This window comes from Bos grunniens, chromosome 17 (genome assembly GCF_055505025.1).
Source record: "Bos grunniens cultivar Pamir isolate PY7600 chromosome 17, Bosgru_T2T1.0, whole genome shotgun sequence".
Classification (NCBI taxonomy): Eukaryota; Metazoa; Chordata; class Mammalia; order Artiodactyla; family Bovidae; genus Bos; species Bos grunniens.
In genome coordinates, this window is record NC_141181.1 from 60,223,125 (window position 1) to 60,240,054 (window position 16,930).

Genomic DNA, 16,930 nt, shown 5'->3' on the forward strand with positions numbered 1-16,930 from the left:
ATTTTAATAGCTGTACTATGATTATGTAAGAAACCATCCTTATTTTTAGGAAATAAACATTGAAGTATTTAGAAGCAAAACGGCATCAGGTCTGCAACTGAATCTCAGATGGTTTAAAAAGGGGGGCAGAGAGTAAAGCAAATGTGATGAAGTTTTAATATAGGGACATGGGTAAACTGTATACAGGGATTTTTTTGAAACTTCTGTGCAGGTCTGAACCTGAAATAAAAAGTTGAGGGACTTCTCTGGTGGCCCAATGGTAAAGAATCCACCTTCCAAGGTAGGGGCTATGGATTCAATCCCTGGTTGGGGAACTAAGATCCCACAGTGGCAGGGCAACTCAGCTCTTGTGCCACAGCTTGAGAAAGCCTGAGCACCACAACAAAGACTCAGTGCAGCCTATCACTCAGCCATTAAAAAGAATGCATTTGAATCAGTTCTAATGAGGTGGATGAAACTGGAGCCGATTAGACAGAGTGAAGTAAGCCAGAAAGAAACACACCAATACAGTATACTAACGCATATATATGGAATTTACAAAGATGGTAACGATAACCCTGTATGCGAGACAGCAAAAGAGACACAGATGTATAGATCAGTCTTTTGGACTCTGTGGGAGAGGGAGAGGGTGGGATGATTTGGGAGAATGGCATTGAAACATGTATAATATCATGTACGAAACAAGTCGCCAGTCCAAGTTCGATGCATGATACTGGATGCTTGGGGCTGGTGCACTGGGACGACCCAGAGGGATGGTACGGGGAGGGAGGAGGGAGGGGGGTTTGGGATGGGGAACATGTGTATACCTGTGGCAGATTCATGTTAATGTATGGCAAAACCAATACAATATTGTAAAGTAATTAAAAAAAAAACTCACTTGAAAAAAAAAAGAAAAGAAAAGGGACTGTTAAAAAAAAAAAATAAAAGATTGAAGGAAAAAGATCTCAGCTCTACCACTTTGGAATTCTGTATAACTTGATTTCTTTGAGCCTCGGTTCCATCATCTCAAATTGGGGGTTTTAGTACCAACATGGGAGACATTTTCTTTCGGGTGATATGGCAAAAGCAGTCAAATATTAAATCCTTAAGCTCTTGCTTGAATGAGGAGATGGGTTAGAGAATCAGAAATAGGATAGAAGTCCGGAGCATCAATTACACATGTTTATTAGTAATAAAAACCGTGAGTTTTACATTTGGCCATGGCTATTCCCTCCAATGAACTGTGTCAAATCGGATAAAGTAGAGGAACCTTCTTGAAACCTTGCTCCCCTTTCAAGGCTGTTGTGGACATTAAATGAGATCATCTAGACAGAAGGCTAACGGCGGTGCCCAGAGCCTGGTAGGAGGTCAGGTCACGGTGGCAGATGTTGCTGCCCTGATTGGTGCTTTCGTTAACTAGTCAGCATCAGGCTCCTTTGGTCTGTGATTCTCGGAGGGTAGGAAACTTCCAGTGCGCCTCACCACATGTGCTTTGTTACTTGCCTCATGGTCAAGTGCACGTTCTTTCCAGAAAGTCAGGTTTGCCCAGGGAGTGGCATTCTGGCCAGGCTGCCAGCCAAATGATACCACCCAGCAGCCTGATCAAAGTGTCAGCTGGGTGGCCAACAGAGGCCAAGACTAGGACTCAACGCACTTTTCTTGAAACCCACACACCTGGCTGAGTGTTCATGGTGAGTCAATCCAAGCCAAAGTGACCGGGGAAGGTACATGGGTCTGCAATGAACTGTTCTACGTGTGTCCACACATCCCAAGGGAAGGTGCCTTCCTCAGAAACTTTAAGAAGACAAGGATGGGAGAGCACTGGCTGGGAGACAGAGGCAGTCACCAAGTGTGTACTGAGCATCTGTGCTCTTTACCAAATATCTCCATCTCCTTGCTCCCAGTCACAGGAAGCTTCTCACTTCCTGGGCCCCTGTGATTACATTGGAGCCCAGTGACTAGTTCTGGCCAATGGGCTGTGAACAGAAGCTCCATGTGTCTTCTGGCCACTGTATTTAACAGCCAATGCGAGAACATTCAAAGATTCTCTTGCTCTCTGCCATTGAAAACTGACCGTGTTGGAGATGGTGGTGACTCCATCAGCCCGACTCTGAGTAATTCCAATGAACAGAACACCCCCTGAGATCTATGAAAGACAGGTAGTGTATCAAATAAGACTGTTGTCTTAGGCCACTGGGATTTTTTTTTTAGGTCAGCATAATCTAGCATGTATCCTGTCCAACAGATGATGAAAGCAAAACAATATAATTAAATGATAGCTAGATGCTTTTAATTATATTAAAGTTAATATAATTATGGTGATATTATATTTCAAGCCTCTGAACCCAAGCTTGCCTCTCTCTTTGGCCAAAAGGGATATAACACGTAATAGGCAGGAGTTAAATGTTAGAACTAAAGTCTCTTGAGTTAGCAGAATGATTAAATGAGCATTAAAAGGAAATAGTTTCTCACTTGGGATTCAACTGTATTTAAATAAAACCGAAATCATACAGTAGCTAAAATTCCACAAACAGGTTGATTAAATCAGAACAACCCTCCATCCAGTATCCTGTGACCCATGGGCCAAGGATAATTTAGGATGTGGGTAGAAGCCTAGGGAACAAATGACATGTCTGTCTCCTTCAGTGCTTCCTCACTCTTGTCCAAAAATTCCTTCAATGCACTCCAGAAGAAAACAATAACTAGAAACTCAGATGAAACTTTCTCTTCTAAGAATTCACAGGTAATTAGGAAAAAGAGAGTTCTATTGTGCCATCACAATAAATGGCTCAATAGATTAAAACTCTCAGCATTTCCCTGATGGCTGGTGGCCTCTTGAATTTTCTTGAGTTATGGGACAACCAGGTTTTATAGCCTCGAGTAGCTTCCCCTAAGAGGCTTCCCTGGTGGTTCAGATGGTAAAGAGTTTGTCTACAATGCAGAGAGACCCAGGTTCAATCCCTGGGTAGGAAAGATCCCCTGGAGTAGGAAATGGCAACGCACTCCAGTATTCTTGCCTGGAGAATCCATGGACAGAGGAATCTGGCAGGCTACAGTCCATGGGGCCACAAAGAGTCGGACACGACTAACACACACACACACAGAGCTTTCCCTAAAGTATAATACTTGACCACCCAAATCAGAATCACCTGGACAGTTTGTGAAATATGCAAATTCCTTGAATCAGACTCTTCCAGGTATGAACTGGGAATGTCCATTTTTATCAGATCCATTGAGGGTTCTGAGTGCAATTGAAGGTTGAGAAGTTCCACTTTAAACTAGATTTGAGGGACTTCCCTGGTAGTCTAGCAGCTAAGACTCCGAAATCCCAATGCAGGGGTCTGGGTTCAACCCCTGGTCAGGGAACAAGGTCCCACATGCCACAACTAAGATGAAAGATCCCAAGTGGCACAATTAAAGATCTGGTGTAGCCAAAGAAATATTAAAAAAAAAAAAAACTAGATTTGCTCAGAAAACAGGAATTTTGTGAAAAGCCTAAGTCCAGCCCACCTTGAGGATATTGTGAAGATTCATAAGTTGGTTCACTGGTTCCCAAGAAGAGTCAAGGTGTCTGGGCAGACAGGAAAGTGACCACACACACGTGTAAACCCTTCCCCTACAAGGTCCCATCTCCGCTCCTGGAATAGACTGCACAGGTCAGCCAATCAGCACACAATTTACCTTGAGTAACTGGTATTGGTTCAGGACTGGACATCCACCTCCAGTAGATGAAAGGGAATAACCTGTAGTCCATACCTGGGGGAGAGTTTCAAGGTTCTTTCGTTCTCTCTTTCCAGATGGGACAATGACCCACATAGACTCACCTGCTATTGGAAGCCTTGTTGTAACCAAGAGGAGGAGGTTCAGAGTGAGGGAGAAGGAGGAGGAGGAGGAGGAATCATGCAGAGCAGAAAGACAGAAAGCACTCATACTCCTGGTTATATCATGGATCTCACTGGACCTGGGGCATACCCTTCCTCTGACTTTCCAGGCATGAAAGGTAAGAATTTGATGAATTGTTTAAGTCGATTTGACTCAGAATTTTCTGTTATTTGCTGCTCAAAGCACTCCTGATATTTACCATCACTGTCACCAATGATAACATCCTTAATTAAGGGCTAGGGTAGCATTTGCTTTTCTCCATGGAAAGCAGGAAACTTAATATATCCTCACTCAGCACATATAGCTCTTCAGTTCTGGAAACTGACACCGGTCTGGAATCTGTGTTGAGAAAGAAAGAGAGGCAGAACTCAGAACTGGTCCTCTCCTAGCTCTGCCACAGACACCGTTGTGTGTGACTTAAGATGAACCCGGGGTCCATCTTCCGCATAAGTAGAATGAAGGGGTAGAATTAAGCACCCTCTGCTACTCCAAGGGTCTTAAAAGGAGGGCCACAATTGGGAGTCCATGGCCATCATGAGGCCTATTAATGAGAAAGAGGGGAAAGCCCTCGGACGACTTTAAAACTGTGCGTTCAATGCCAATCCTTTTGAAAGCAGATTGCTCATGAAAATCAAGGATTGGAGATTCTTTTGATACCTCAGAACAACTGTCAACACTGGACCCACCTTTCCACAGGCGACCAGTGGCTAGGGGTCAGCAGCTGCTCTCTTTAATTGAGGTCTGTCCCCCATCTCCTCACAGCCCCCCATCTCCTCACAGCCCCCAGGACTGAGTGTCAGCTGTCTAGTATCATCTTACACTCAGTTCACTCGGTCATTTACATTTCCTGCCCGGTCTGGGTAGATGTGGACTTTGCAATCCCAGATCTAAGACCATCGTCTACCACATCTGGGATCCAAATTCTCTGGGACTTTGTAAAATAGACAATGCTTGTCTTCAATCACATTCTCACCCAGAAAGCAGAACCCCGGCAGCCTTGAGAAACCATCAGGAAATCTACCCCCGACTCCACTCACCGGACTTCTTTCTTGAGGGTCAGCTTTTTCTGGGTTGTGTTTTCCACATCTTCTTTGGACACTTCTGTTTCTTTCCTGCTTTGGGGTCTGTTTTCCAGCTCACGGGTGGTCAATTCTTTGGGCTAGATGAAGTAGAATTTTCCGTAATCGCCACCTCTCTTGAGCCAGTTTGGAGTTTGGGGTTTGTGTTTGAGTCATTAAGTAATTCACTGCTGGGGAGTTGGCACTTTAAAAACTCGTAAAATAAACAAACACGTCTGCCTCCAAGCACAGATTGCAACGAATGTTCTGATTCCGAATATGGGTCATGTATGTTTTTGCCTAAAAACAAGTCTTAACTAATCAGTGTGTTCCCTTTAGATATCTGAAGCTGTAATGCACAGTAACTGAACTGGAACCTCTGAGTCTTGAATTTGGGTGACGTGGTTGAAAGAATCTGCTGGTCCTCCTGGAAACTCATAGCATCTATTACTGAACTGAACGGTGGGATATGATCTGCATATCTTATCTAGACTTGGACAAATTCCTTTCAGAGTTAGTTTCACCTTACCCTCTGTATGAGAAATGGGTAAACTAAATTGATGGTTTAGAGTGGGTTTCAAGAACCCACTCTAGATTGTTCAAGAACTCCTTGCAGAAGCAATGGGGAAACCTAATGGGTAAAGCCTTGTTTTCAGTTGCTAAGTCAAGTCTGACTCTTTGTGACCCCATGGACTATTACACACCAGGCTTCCCTGTCCTTCATTGTCTCCTGGAGCTTGCTCAAATTCATGTCCATTGCGTTGGTATGCCGTCCAACCATCTCATCCTCTGTTGCCCTCTTCTCCTCCTGGGACTACTGTTTTCAAATCCTGAAGCTTTGCTGTGTTCTGTTTGACGTGTTACAGTGATTTATTGGGGGAAGGGCGTGGGGAACGTGTTGCTCAGTGAAAGAAGAAAAAGGAGGGAGGAGGATGGGAGGTACATTGTAGCTTCAAGGAATTTGGGCTTCAGGTGTATCTCCAGGATACTCAAGAGGAGAGCTTTGGGATCTACATGGTTGGCATTCAGCCAGTCTAGAGTCTATAGAATCTCAATTATCCAGGATTGAGAAGTAGGCCACCATAAAGACCACTCCTTTCAAGTTATAAAACCACTTCCAGTTCAACAAAGTTTTGTATGCTGCACCAGAGAGAGCCTAGGGCACAAAGAACAGCTGGTAAGTGACCTCCACTCATCAAACAAGAGATACCACACACAATGCCAGTCCAGCCACTGCTGGACTGCTCCCCACTCCAGTCCAATTAATTGTCCTTCATTAAAAATTTTATTAACAATTATTATTGATATGACTGTCACTTGATGAGACCAGCTTTGCATATCCTTTGCCTTATTATGTTTTCATATAAGCAGCTGTTTGAATCCCCATTCTATAATCAGGGAAACTGAGGCTCAGAGAGGTTAATTAACTTTCTCAAGATCACAGAGTTAGAAGCAAAATCAAGAATTCAAATAGTTCTGATACAGAGCCCTGCCTCCCTTGAAAAGGAAGGTAACCGAGGAAGGCAAAAGGAGACGGGGAGAGCAAAGGATGAAATGGTTAGATAGCATCACTGACTCAATGAACATGAATTTGAGCAAACTCCGGGAAAGAGTGGACGACAAGGAGCCTGGAGAGCTATAGGCCACAGGGTCGCAAAGAGCTGGACACAGCTTAGCGACTGAACAACAGCAACAAACAAACAACCCCAGGATGACGTAAGGAGACCAATTTCACTGCCTCTCACACACTAGGCGGGTCTTGCAGGTAATCGAATCTCTGCTCGAGGCAGCCCTCTAGCCCCAGCTCCCTGCCTCCTGGACTTCTTTCAGAAAGAGAATGCATTTTTCACTTTTGAAATCACTTGGGTGTGTTGAGAACAGCCCGAGGTCGCTCAGGCCTTAAAGTCTGGCAAGTCAGATTGACATTCTTTATCCTCCTGATCTCAGGACATCAGTGGAGCAAACCCAGTTGGCTGGGCTTCGTCCCAGCTTCTGCTCCTCTCGGTCTCAAACCTGGCCCATCCTATAAAGAGCAGTCCTGAGATGCCGATTTGAAGATGAATCCACACAAAATCCAATTCCACTTTGCTTCTCCCCCCTAACCCCTCAGCCCATAATGGACCCCACGGTGGCATTCTCCAAATAGGCCAAGCTCCCAAGAATGACATTGCAACAGCCACCCGCATTCCCCACTGCTCATCTTGCCTCTTGGCCAGCTCTCAGCCTATAATTCTTTCCAAACCCGCCTGTATAAAATAATCATGTACATGAAGTAAAACAGGAGTCTTATATACACACTTAATAACTCTTGTGTACTATACAAGAGGGAATTCCACTTTATAACCCCCAGAGCTTTCGACTGGTTCTTATTTAGCTTTGCATTCCTGGTGCAAGATCTAAAACTTCTCTCTCTCTGCCCCAGCCTGTTGCTGCCTTTTGAAACTGTTGTGTCTCCAGATTCCTTGGGACCATTTCATCTCCATCTCTGCTTCTAATTGGGGGATTTAAGCATTGCTTTTAGCCCTAGAGCTAAATATCAGGGTTTCACTCAAAAATCCCATATTTGGGGAACTGAGCACATTGTACTGGGGAAGTGTCAAGCGTGAGCATGTCAAAGCAAATGGAGTTAAATGGGTCAGCTAATCCTTCTAGCCACGAGCTCGATCTCAGGGTGAGAAAGTGGGTTCCCACACCTGGTATACGACAAGCGCCCTGTGTGGCCTCAGCCACATCATTGGTCCTTCTTGGATCTCTCAGCCTTTAAAGGGAATCCTTCAGTAGTAGATGGCAATTCCTCTGCATCTCCAGTTAATCAGGCAACACTTTTCACCAAAATCTTAAGTTTTAGGGGGATAGTCAGTATCAAATCGTCTTTTACACTGACCCCATGAATACAATCATACTTAGGAAAATAGCAAAAACAGTATTATGGGGTTAATTAGCTTTACTTTATAAAATATGCATAAATAGTGGCACCTAAGGTTGTGGAGGACAGGAACCAAGGGATGCAAATTCAGTCATCATATGTACAGTCATCAAATATCCATGGCTACCTGGTCTTTGCCTGATACAGTACTCAGCACTTAGAAGATGAATGAGCTAGATGCAGCCTCCTACATCAATTCAATTTCACTTCACTCCCTAGCTTGCCCTAAACTGGCCACACTGGCTTGCCTTATTTTCTTGGAGCACACCAATCTTGTTCCTGCCTCGGTGTCTTTGCACATGCTGTCCCCTCCACCCAGACTGACCCCTTTTCTAGTCATCAGACCCGGATCTCAACTCAAATCTCAGTAGAGACCATTCTTTACCATCCCTCCCCTTAACACTTCCACTTCTCTCTCACTGCCGTAGTGTCTTCACAACATGTGTGTCTATATAGAATCATGCTTGATAGGGGATTGGTTTCTGATTTATTAACCAGTATCCTTCCCTCCCAAACTGTAAGCTCCTTAAAGTCAGACATCTTTTTTAAAAAAACTTTTTATTTTATATTGGGGTAGAACTGATTAACAATGTTGTGATATTCTCAGTTGGACAGCAAAGGGACTCAGCCATGCATATACATGAAGTACCCCCACACACCATTAAGGCTTCACAGCATCGAGCAGAATCCCCTGTGCTATACAGTAGGGCCTTGTTGGTTATCCATTTTTAATACAGCAGTGTGTACATGTCCATCCCAAACTCCCTAACTCTCCCTTCAACCCATCCTTCTGCCCTGACAACCGAAAGTTCATTCTCTCAGTCTGCGACTCTGTTTCTGTTCTATAAACAAGTTTACTTGGATCGTTTCTTTTTAGAGTCTGCATATAAGGGACATCATGCAATATTTCAAGTTCTGGGAGATGGTGAAGTACAGGGAAGCCTGATGTGCTGCAGTCCATGGGGTCGCAAAGAGCTGGACGTGACTGAGCGACTGAAGAACAACAAGATGCAGGATTTCTCCTTCTCTGTTGAACTCAGAGATCTTGTCTATCATACTACCTGTCTTTTCAAACTCTAGAAGAGTGCCTGGCATTTAAAGACATTCAATAAGTATAGAGGAATGACTCTAGAATTAAATGAGTTTCAAGTCACATTTCTCCCCTAAAACACATCAAGTTAATCTGTCAAGCCCAACTCTTATTATTCCCTTCAGTGATATCAGCACCCCCAAGGGATGCTATTTCTTCTCAAACAAGCATGTGTCAAATGTGGTAAAAACATATAGCTCTCAGTTCAAAAGAAATCCTAGTAAGTAAAATGGTTACTGGGACAGCAAAGGTGTTCTGGTTAAGACAAGGGTTGGGGGTCTGGAACTCCATCCATGTCCCCTCCTCCCCAATTCTACCCTAAGACACCTCTGGAGCCCCACCTGGGACAAACTGTGCAATTTTGATTGGAAAGAAACTTCATTTTTGTCAATGCTGGTAGGTATACTGTGGACTGATAAGGAGTTTCTATGGCCAAGTTTAGGAAATACATAATTTTTTTTTCAAATTGAAAAATACAGTGTTATTGATAATTGGATTACCTATCAATTGACATAAACAGTATGAACTTAAAATTCAGGCTTATATATATGCCCATGGCGTCATCAACACAATCAAGATAAAAAGTATATTCATCACCTCTAAGAGTTTCTTCTTGCTCCTTTGTAATTCATTCCTCTCCCCTCCTCCTGCCTAAGAAATACAAAATTGCTTTTAATAAATATATATTAAGCGGTCCTTGGTAGCTCAGCTGGTAAAGAATCTGCCTGCAATGCAGGAGACCCTGGTTCGATTCCTGGGTCAGGAAGATCCCCTGGAGAAGGAATAGGCTACCCACTCCAGGATTGCTGGGCTTCCCTGGTGGCTCAGACAGTAAAGAATCCATCTGCAGTGCAGGAGACCAGGATTCGATCCCTGGGTTGGGAAGAGCCCCTGGAGGAGGGCACGGCAACCCACTCCAGTATTCTTGCCTGAGAATCCCCATGGACAGAGGAGCCTGGTGGGCTACAGTCCATGGGCTCACAAGGAGTTGGACATGACTAAGCACAGCACAACATGTTCCAGAAATCATGCTGGTTTGGGGGATACAGTAGGAAAAAAAAAAAACAGGTGCAATTCCTGTATTCATAGGCCTCATAATCTAGGGATTACAGAAAAGTCTTCTGGGTCAAGAAGTGGATCAGTTCAAAGGTACAACTGGGAGTATCTGAATACACATTTTTGCTCAAGGTTGCTGGGCATGTCATGGATCTAGTGTTCCACAAAGCAGGCTTTGGGAAACGCTTGTCGAGACCAACTGCTACGAGCATCATCAGAAAATGAACTCTATAGCACTGTCAATTTTCAAAGCATTCCAACATTTTTTAAAATGTATGTAATCCTAAATGACTCAACTAATTTGATCTCTGATGATGCATATGGCATTTGATAACTCCTGTGTCTTGGGTCATCCTCTGGACATGGGTCATCTTTGTACTCGGACATGGTCATAGCCATTAAAAGACTCTCCTGTCTGGCTGGTCAATAACTAGAGAGTCCTGTTTTGCATTTACATCAGCATACAGCTCTGTCTTTAGAGTCACTTCTTATAGGAAAATGCACTTCTTAGACTGGAAATGCCTGTAGAGAGATTTCAGCCATAAAATATACACTCTCCCCACACACAAATCAGGCAGAAAAATCCAATCAAAAGAGAACTCCACTTTCTCTCATCTCCGCCTGGGGACATAATTAGCTGCTTCTTCCCATGTATTTGTAGAATCCTGTACCTTTAACTATCTGAAGCACTTACCACAGTAGTTATTATTCATGACAATCATGCAGGGTTCTGTATTTTATGCCAGGCACTTTGCAAGATATTTTCCATGTATTACCGCTTTTGTTTCCCAACTCATAAGCAGTAGAGACTATCACCATGCTTGTTTTAAAGATGAGAAAACTGGAGCTCAGAAAGGCTAAATAACTTGCCCAAAATACATGATGAATTAGAATCGATGGAAGACCAACATTTGAACCCAAGCTAATCTGATTCCCAACTCCACACTCTCCGCTCTACATCTCCCAGTTCATGACTTAAGGGTCTACAGCCTCCAGCTTAGATCTTCAGTCTCTTGAGTGATATCTTGGAGTTCCAAATATTAATAGCACCTAACACAGTTCATGATGCTGAAGCTCCAATACTTTGGCTACCTGATGTGAACAAATGACTCATTGGAAAAGACCCTGATGCTGGGAAAGATTAAAGGCAAAAGGAGAAGAAGGCGGTAGAGGATGAGACAGTTGGACAACATCACTAACTCAATAGACATGAACTTGGGCAAACGCCAGGAGATAGTGAGGGACAGGGAAGCCTGGCATGCTGCCATCCATGGGGTTGCAAACAGTCAGACATGACATAGTGACTTAACAACAGCACAGTTCGTGGTGCCTTGTGGGGGCTCAGCACAGACTAACTGAATGAACTGTGAGAGGCAACATGGGACTAAGGAAAGAGATTTGGGTTACAAAGCAAGAAAACTGGATCTTTCCTCAGGCTTTGTAACTAACCCATGATGTGACCTTGAGCAAGCCCATTCTTCCTTTCTGCACCTTTGCCTTCCCATCTGTAAAATGGGAGAACTGGAAGAGATGATTTCCAATGATACCTCTCAGTCCAAGTGACCTACAGTGCAAGCTGGTGTCACATATTTTTTTTTAAAAAAAGGAACAAACTCGTGCCATTTGCAGAGACATGAATGGACCTAGACGCTGTCATACAGAGTGGACTAAATCAGAAGGAGAAAAGCAAATATTGTGTATAATGCATACATGTGAAATCTAGAAAAAAAATGGTACAGATGAATCTATTTGCAAAGCAGAAATAAAGACATGGATGTAGAGAACAAGGGGAGAAAAGAAGGTGAGAGGAGATGGAAATTTATGATTGACATATGTATACTATTATATATAAACTAGATAACTAATGAGAACCTATCCTATAGCACAGGGAAATCTACTCAGTGTTCTGTGGTGACCTAAATAGGAAGGAAATCAAAAAAAGAGGGGATTTATGTATACATGTGACTGATTCACTTTGCGGTACAATAGAAACTAACACAACATTATAAAGCAACTAAACTCCAGTAAAAATAAATATGTGGGAATTCCCAAGAGGATAGAGGTAGTGTCGTCTGTTTCTAACCTAGAAACACCTGAAAGTGAACGTATTAGTCGTTCAGTCGTGCCTGACATTTCGGCAGCCTATGGACTGTAGGCTCTGTCCATGGAATTCTGCAGGCAAGAATATTGGAGTGGGTAGCCATTCCCTTCTCCAGATCTTCCCGACCCAGGGATTGAACCCAAGTTTCACACATTGCAGGCAAATTCTTTACCATCTGAGCCGCCAGGGAAGCCAAACACACCCCAAATCCCACACCCCAAATCCCAGAAAGAAGCAAAAGCCATTTCCTTCTAAGGGAAGATAGAGCCACGAGTGAACTGCAGCACTGACCCAAGCCTTCAAGAATGAGAGTGGCTGGCGGCCAGCCAACAGGGGCAGACGGAAGCTGGGGTGGGGAGGCCTCTTGGCTTCCCCCCGCCCGCCCCACACCCCTCTGATGAACTTCAAATTCCTGGGTCAGACCTTTCATCACCAGCACGAAGTCTCTGGAAAATATACACGAGAAGGATCCAAGTCTAGTTTTTGCAAGGCCTTTGCCCCATCTCTCACCCTCCCCTGACGAGGAAGAGATCAAGAAGCCAAGAGACAGAAAATTGTAAAAAAAAAAAAACAAAACAAAACCTTTGTATGAAATAAATAAATCGATCCAAGACGTCATCTTTTTTGTTATACAAACATGTTTTCCTTCCTTTCTGACCCTCTAGCATTTTGGAGTTTGGGGAGTTTATTGAATGCCTAGTGTCCACGAACTCTTGGAAAGTTCATTACCCTGACTCTTCTTGGCTGTTAAATCTTAGCACTGGTTGCTGGAAAGTAATTTAGTTTCGGGGGGAAAAAAAAATTTTGTGTTGTTTTTTTTTTTCTTTCTTTTCCCCCAAACACCCTCATCCCTGAGTTCCCACTTTGGGACTTTGTGCTGGATTTTCTCTGATAGTTTATAGATTCCCAAACACATAGCCAGTTTTTCTTTTCCCATGGACTCTGTGGAATTCACCTGAAAACTTGGTGATTATTTATGTTCCAACGTACTTACAGTCAAGCCACCCAGGACTTCGTATCCACAGGAAAACTGACAAATCCAATCAACTCTCCCAGTGCAGCTCTGTAAAGTCTTATTCATTTGGATGCCATCAGTTCAGAATTTTTGGATAATTCAGACAGTCTGGATGGAAGTTGCTTTTTGCACAGTTCTACACGAAAAAAAAAGAGAGAGAGAGTTTCTTAACAAATTGATAATGCAAAGCAGACTGTTGGAGCTGAGAATAAACTGTCTTCAAGTTCTCCAGAATAGCATTCACTGACAGGCAATCAACGATTAATTACAAATTATTTTTATCAAACAATTAAAATGAATTCCAGGCAACTCACCATACCTTGGGAATAGTATAGGACAGAGAGAGGGAAAAAAGGGGGGGCTTCCAATCCATCACGCAAGAGCTCGAATTCCAGCTATGTAACTCGTAGGTTTCAGTTACTGTACATAAGCTCCTTCCCTTCCCTGCACCTTAATTCCAACATATGGAAAAGTTTGCACAATGGACATAAGAATTGGAAATCACATAGGTGAAAGCAGAGTTTCCAAAACTATGCTCAGAAGGATTCTAAGTCCACAAGATATTAACACGTATTGCATGCAAAAGAGATCCATGGCTGAATAAGTCGGGATAAACGAAGCTAAACAAAATTAAATATGTTTGCTTGCTTTTTTCATTTGCTTATGTGCAGACCTTCTCAGTGCCTTTAATATTGTACTTTATATTGCAAATTCCCAAAAGGAGGACATACTAAGCATTTTTTCCCCAAATTTCTTTCCCCAGGAAATTCTTCCTGCTGAAATACTTTTTGACCTCTTACAGAACTCTCACTGAAGAAAGCTTGGAAAACAAAGCTCTAGGATCTGTGGTCTGAACTTTGTGGTAGGGGTATTGAGCCCTTATGGAGACATTTATACTTTATCTCCAAATCTTCTTGGGACCAAGGTCAAAATCTGGAGGAAAGAGTTCATGACCAAAAAAAAAAACAAGTTCTGACGTATAAAGCCATAGTTTTGCAGACTCCCCACAAACTAGCCTAGAAAAAGTAACTTGTAGGATTTTTTTTAATGTACCTGGAAATCCTTGAATCTGGATGCTAGGATCTTCAGGGTCATTGACTCAAGGCCTGAAAGTTTCAAAAGATTAAGGAAGTAGATTGGGGAGAGAAAGCATAAGAGGGAGGCAAGGAATCTAATTCTGGCATGTGATAACGATGTTACGGAGTGCTTGTAAAATCATTAAAGCAATGAAAAATAGAAACCATAATGGAATAAAATTCAAGTCTTGTTACCAGTTTTCCTTCTGGGAACTATGGTAAATGCAGTTGTTGTTATTCCTCTAAAGAGAAGGACATCTGCAAGGAACTTGGGATGGTGTTAAATGGTGTCAAGATTTAAAAAGAATGTCAAGATTCATCCCTACCCTAATAAGACTGAAAATGGAATTAAAAAGACAAGAGTTCACAATGAATGTTACAACACAGCTCATAACTAAGAAGGAAATGGAAGTTCCAGATAGTAAGCTGTCGTTCATTTACGTCTTCATTAATTTGTGTTTAGCATGTGACAGGTGCTAGACGGCTCAGTCAAGGCCCTTCCTGACATTTTGCTCTTGCAAAAGAGCACGTGACCCCTATGGTCATCACAGTGGAGGAAGAAAGGGCTGAAGAGTTGCATGGAGGGTATTTTCTTTCAGGAAGCTTACGTTTTACCGAGGCTGTATGTCAGAGGCAATAGTATTCACCAGCTCTCCCTGTGTTCCTCCACATTTTCCAGCTGCCCTTGACATGAGACTGGGGTCCCTTGACATGAGACTTGGGTCCCTTGACTGGGTTCTGCTTGATGGGAATGTGGGCAGAGATAGGCCAACCTTTAAAAACACCCTCCAGAGGACTCCCCTGGTGGACTGGGGGCTAAGATTCTGCACTTCAGTGCAGGGGGCCTGGGTTCAATCCCTGGTCAGGAAACTAGATCCTACGTGCCACAACTAAGAGTTCGCACGCCACAACAAAAGATCCCATATGCCACAACCGAGGCCCAGTGCAGTCAACTAAGTCATTTTTTATTAAAATAAAATAAAAACACCCTCCATGCAACTCTTTAGCCCTTTCTTCCTCCCCTGTGATGACCTTAGGGGTCATGTACTCTTTCACAAGAGCAAAAAAGATGGAGAAGGGCTCCCCAAATACATAGAAGACTGATGAGACAGAGAAATAAACATTCACTGAGTCAGGCACTGAGATCTGGGGCTTCATCTTGGCAGTACACAGGAACAAGTGTGGCCGTGTCTGGCCCATGTGAAAGTAAGCAGGAAAATACAGAGAGAAAAGAAGAGAAAGCTGATACACAGAAACAGAACACCCAGCTGAGAAGCCCTGTGAACCACAACAGATGGAAAGAGTCATCTCGGGTCTGGAGTTTCGAGGGTCTTGGTCCCAGGCCCCTGTGAGGTCTACCGTGTACTCTTGCCCTTGTTTTGTTTAATATCCACCAATGTCCTCCAATGCTTTCATGTTCTGGGTATAAGTTATGTAAAATTTTGCTCCCTATGACCTAAAAAGCCCTTGACTAACTCAACACGTTATGGCTAGAGCAGTGAATGGGTAGAAGAATGGAACAATCTTTTCTCTTAAACCAAAACATATATAGGGCATACATATGGCACCACATGGGGCTTCCCAGGTAGCACTAGTGGTAAAGAATCCACCTGCCAGTCTCCGGCCATATCAGCCTGAAGGCGCCCGATCTCGTCTGATCTCGGAAGAATCCACCTGCCAATACAGGAGCCCCAAGAGACCTGGGTTCGATCCCTGGGTGGAGAAGATCCCCTGGAGGAGGAAGTGGCAACCCACTCCAGTATTTTTGCCTGGGAAATCACATGGACAGAGGAGCCTGGCGGGCTACGGTCCATGGGGCTGGGAAGAGTCGGACACAACTGAGCGACTGAGCACTCAGGGCACTATATAAGCATGCATAACCTGGCTTTCAAGTTGCACACAGTAGGCTCAGAAAAGTAGATCATAACAGGAGAGACAGAAAAGAACATTGAGAAGATTAATGCTTTTTAATAAAAAGGCTTTCTTCAAAATGGTGTTCAAGTAGGTCATTTTACAATTTCATAAAAAAAGAATAATAACGTAGTGAAAATTGCCAAGATTATGAAGTTAGGACTCATTGTATGCTTGTGCTGAAAGAGCTTGAAATAAAAGACAACCCTTAAGTACCGAGCATTATAATTATATGCTACTTTAAAGAACCACAGTCAATCCTCCTGCTGACTAATCTTAACCTAATCTTAACTATCTGTCAAGAACTGAAGACGGAGAAGCCATCGTAGCGTTTGAGGGATTGTCTCATCCTGGGGTCTGGCTTGAGATTTCCTCTCCCAGGTCCCTCCAGGAACCTGTCTGAGTGACAAGGAGGATTTCATCACAAAATCTCTTCTTTGGATTTCCCTAACCTCACCTGGAAGGGGAAGGGAGAAAAAAAGGAAAAAGAGTCTCAGTAAGAGAAATAACTGAAAGATCATGGGGAAAGAAATCCAGTAGATCAGCTCCTTAAATGAAGGATCTACATGTTTCTTATTATTTCTTTGTCCTCCCTCTAGGGTAGGGAATATGTCCGGCTGCCTCGCTGTTGTACCCTCAGCCTCTGAAGGCAATGTTGGGCAGATGGTAGAGGCTCCATGATTATTTGTTGAATGAATGAGTGAAGCCAATGAGAGTATCCTTTACTGTCTTATTTCTAGATTGATGTCAATTCTGAGACCTAACACTGTCTCAATATAAGAAAAGTATTTCAGGTCATAAACCATGGAATCACTGACCAAATGTGAAATAGCTAG

At 43.3% G+C, this 16,930-nt stretch overlaps 2 long non-coding RNA genes across 4 annotated transcripts in view; one reads left to right on the forward strand and one right to left on the reverse strand.

The window, feature by feature from the left end:
* The window catches only part of LOC147355517 (uncharacterized), a 30,391-nt gene extending 17,144 nt beyond the window's left edge, over positions 1-13,247 (reverse strand). Inside the window, exons 1-3 of one of the 3 annotated variants that reach the window (XR_015143989.1) lie at positions 13,087-13,247; positions 4,899-5,020; positions 4,061-4,200 (exon numbers count right to left, since the gene is read on the reverse strand). This is a non-coding gene — a long non-coding RNA (uncharacterized LOC147355517). Of the gene's footprint in view, positions 1-4,060; positions 4,201-4,898; positions 5,568-13,086 lie in introns of those variants that run through there. The other 2 variants (XR_015143990.1, XR_015143988.1) reach the window with 2 other exon arrangements.
* LOC147355518 (uncharacterized) lies at positions 3,869-8,978 on the forward strand. The gene is made up of 3 exons (XR_015143991.1): positions 3,869-3,979; positions 5,259-5,381; positions 8,723-8,978. It is a non-coding gene; the product is annotated as an uncharacterized LOC147355518 (long non-coding RNA).
* Positions 13,248-16,930: the final 3,683 nt, after the last annotated feature.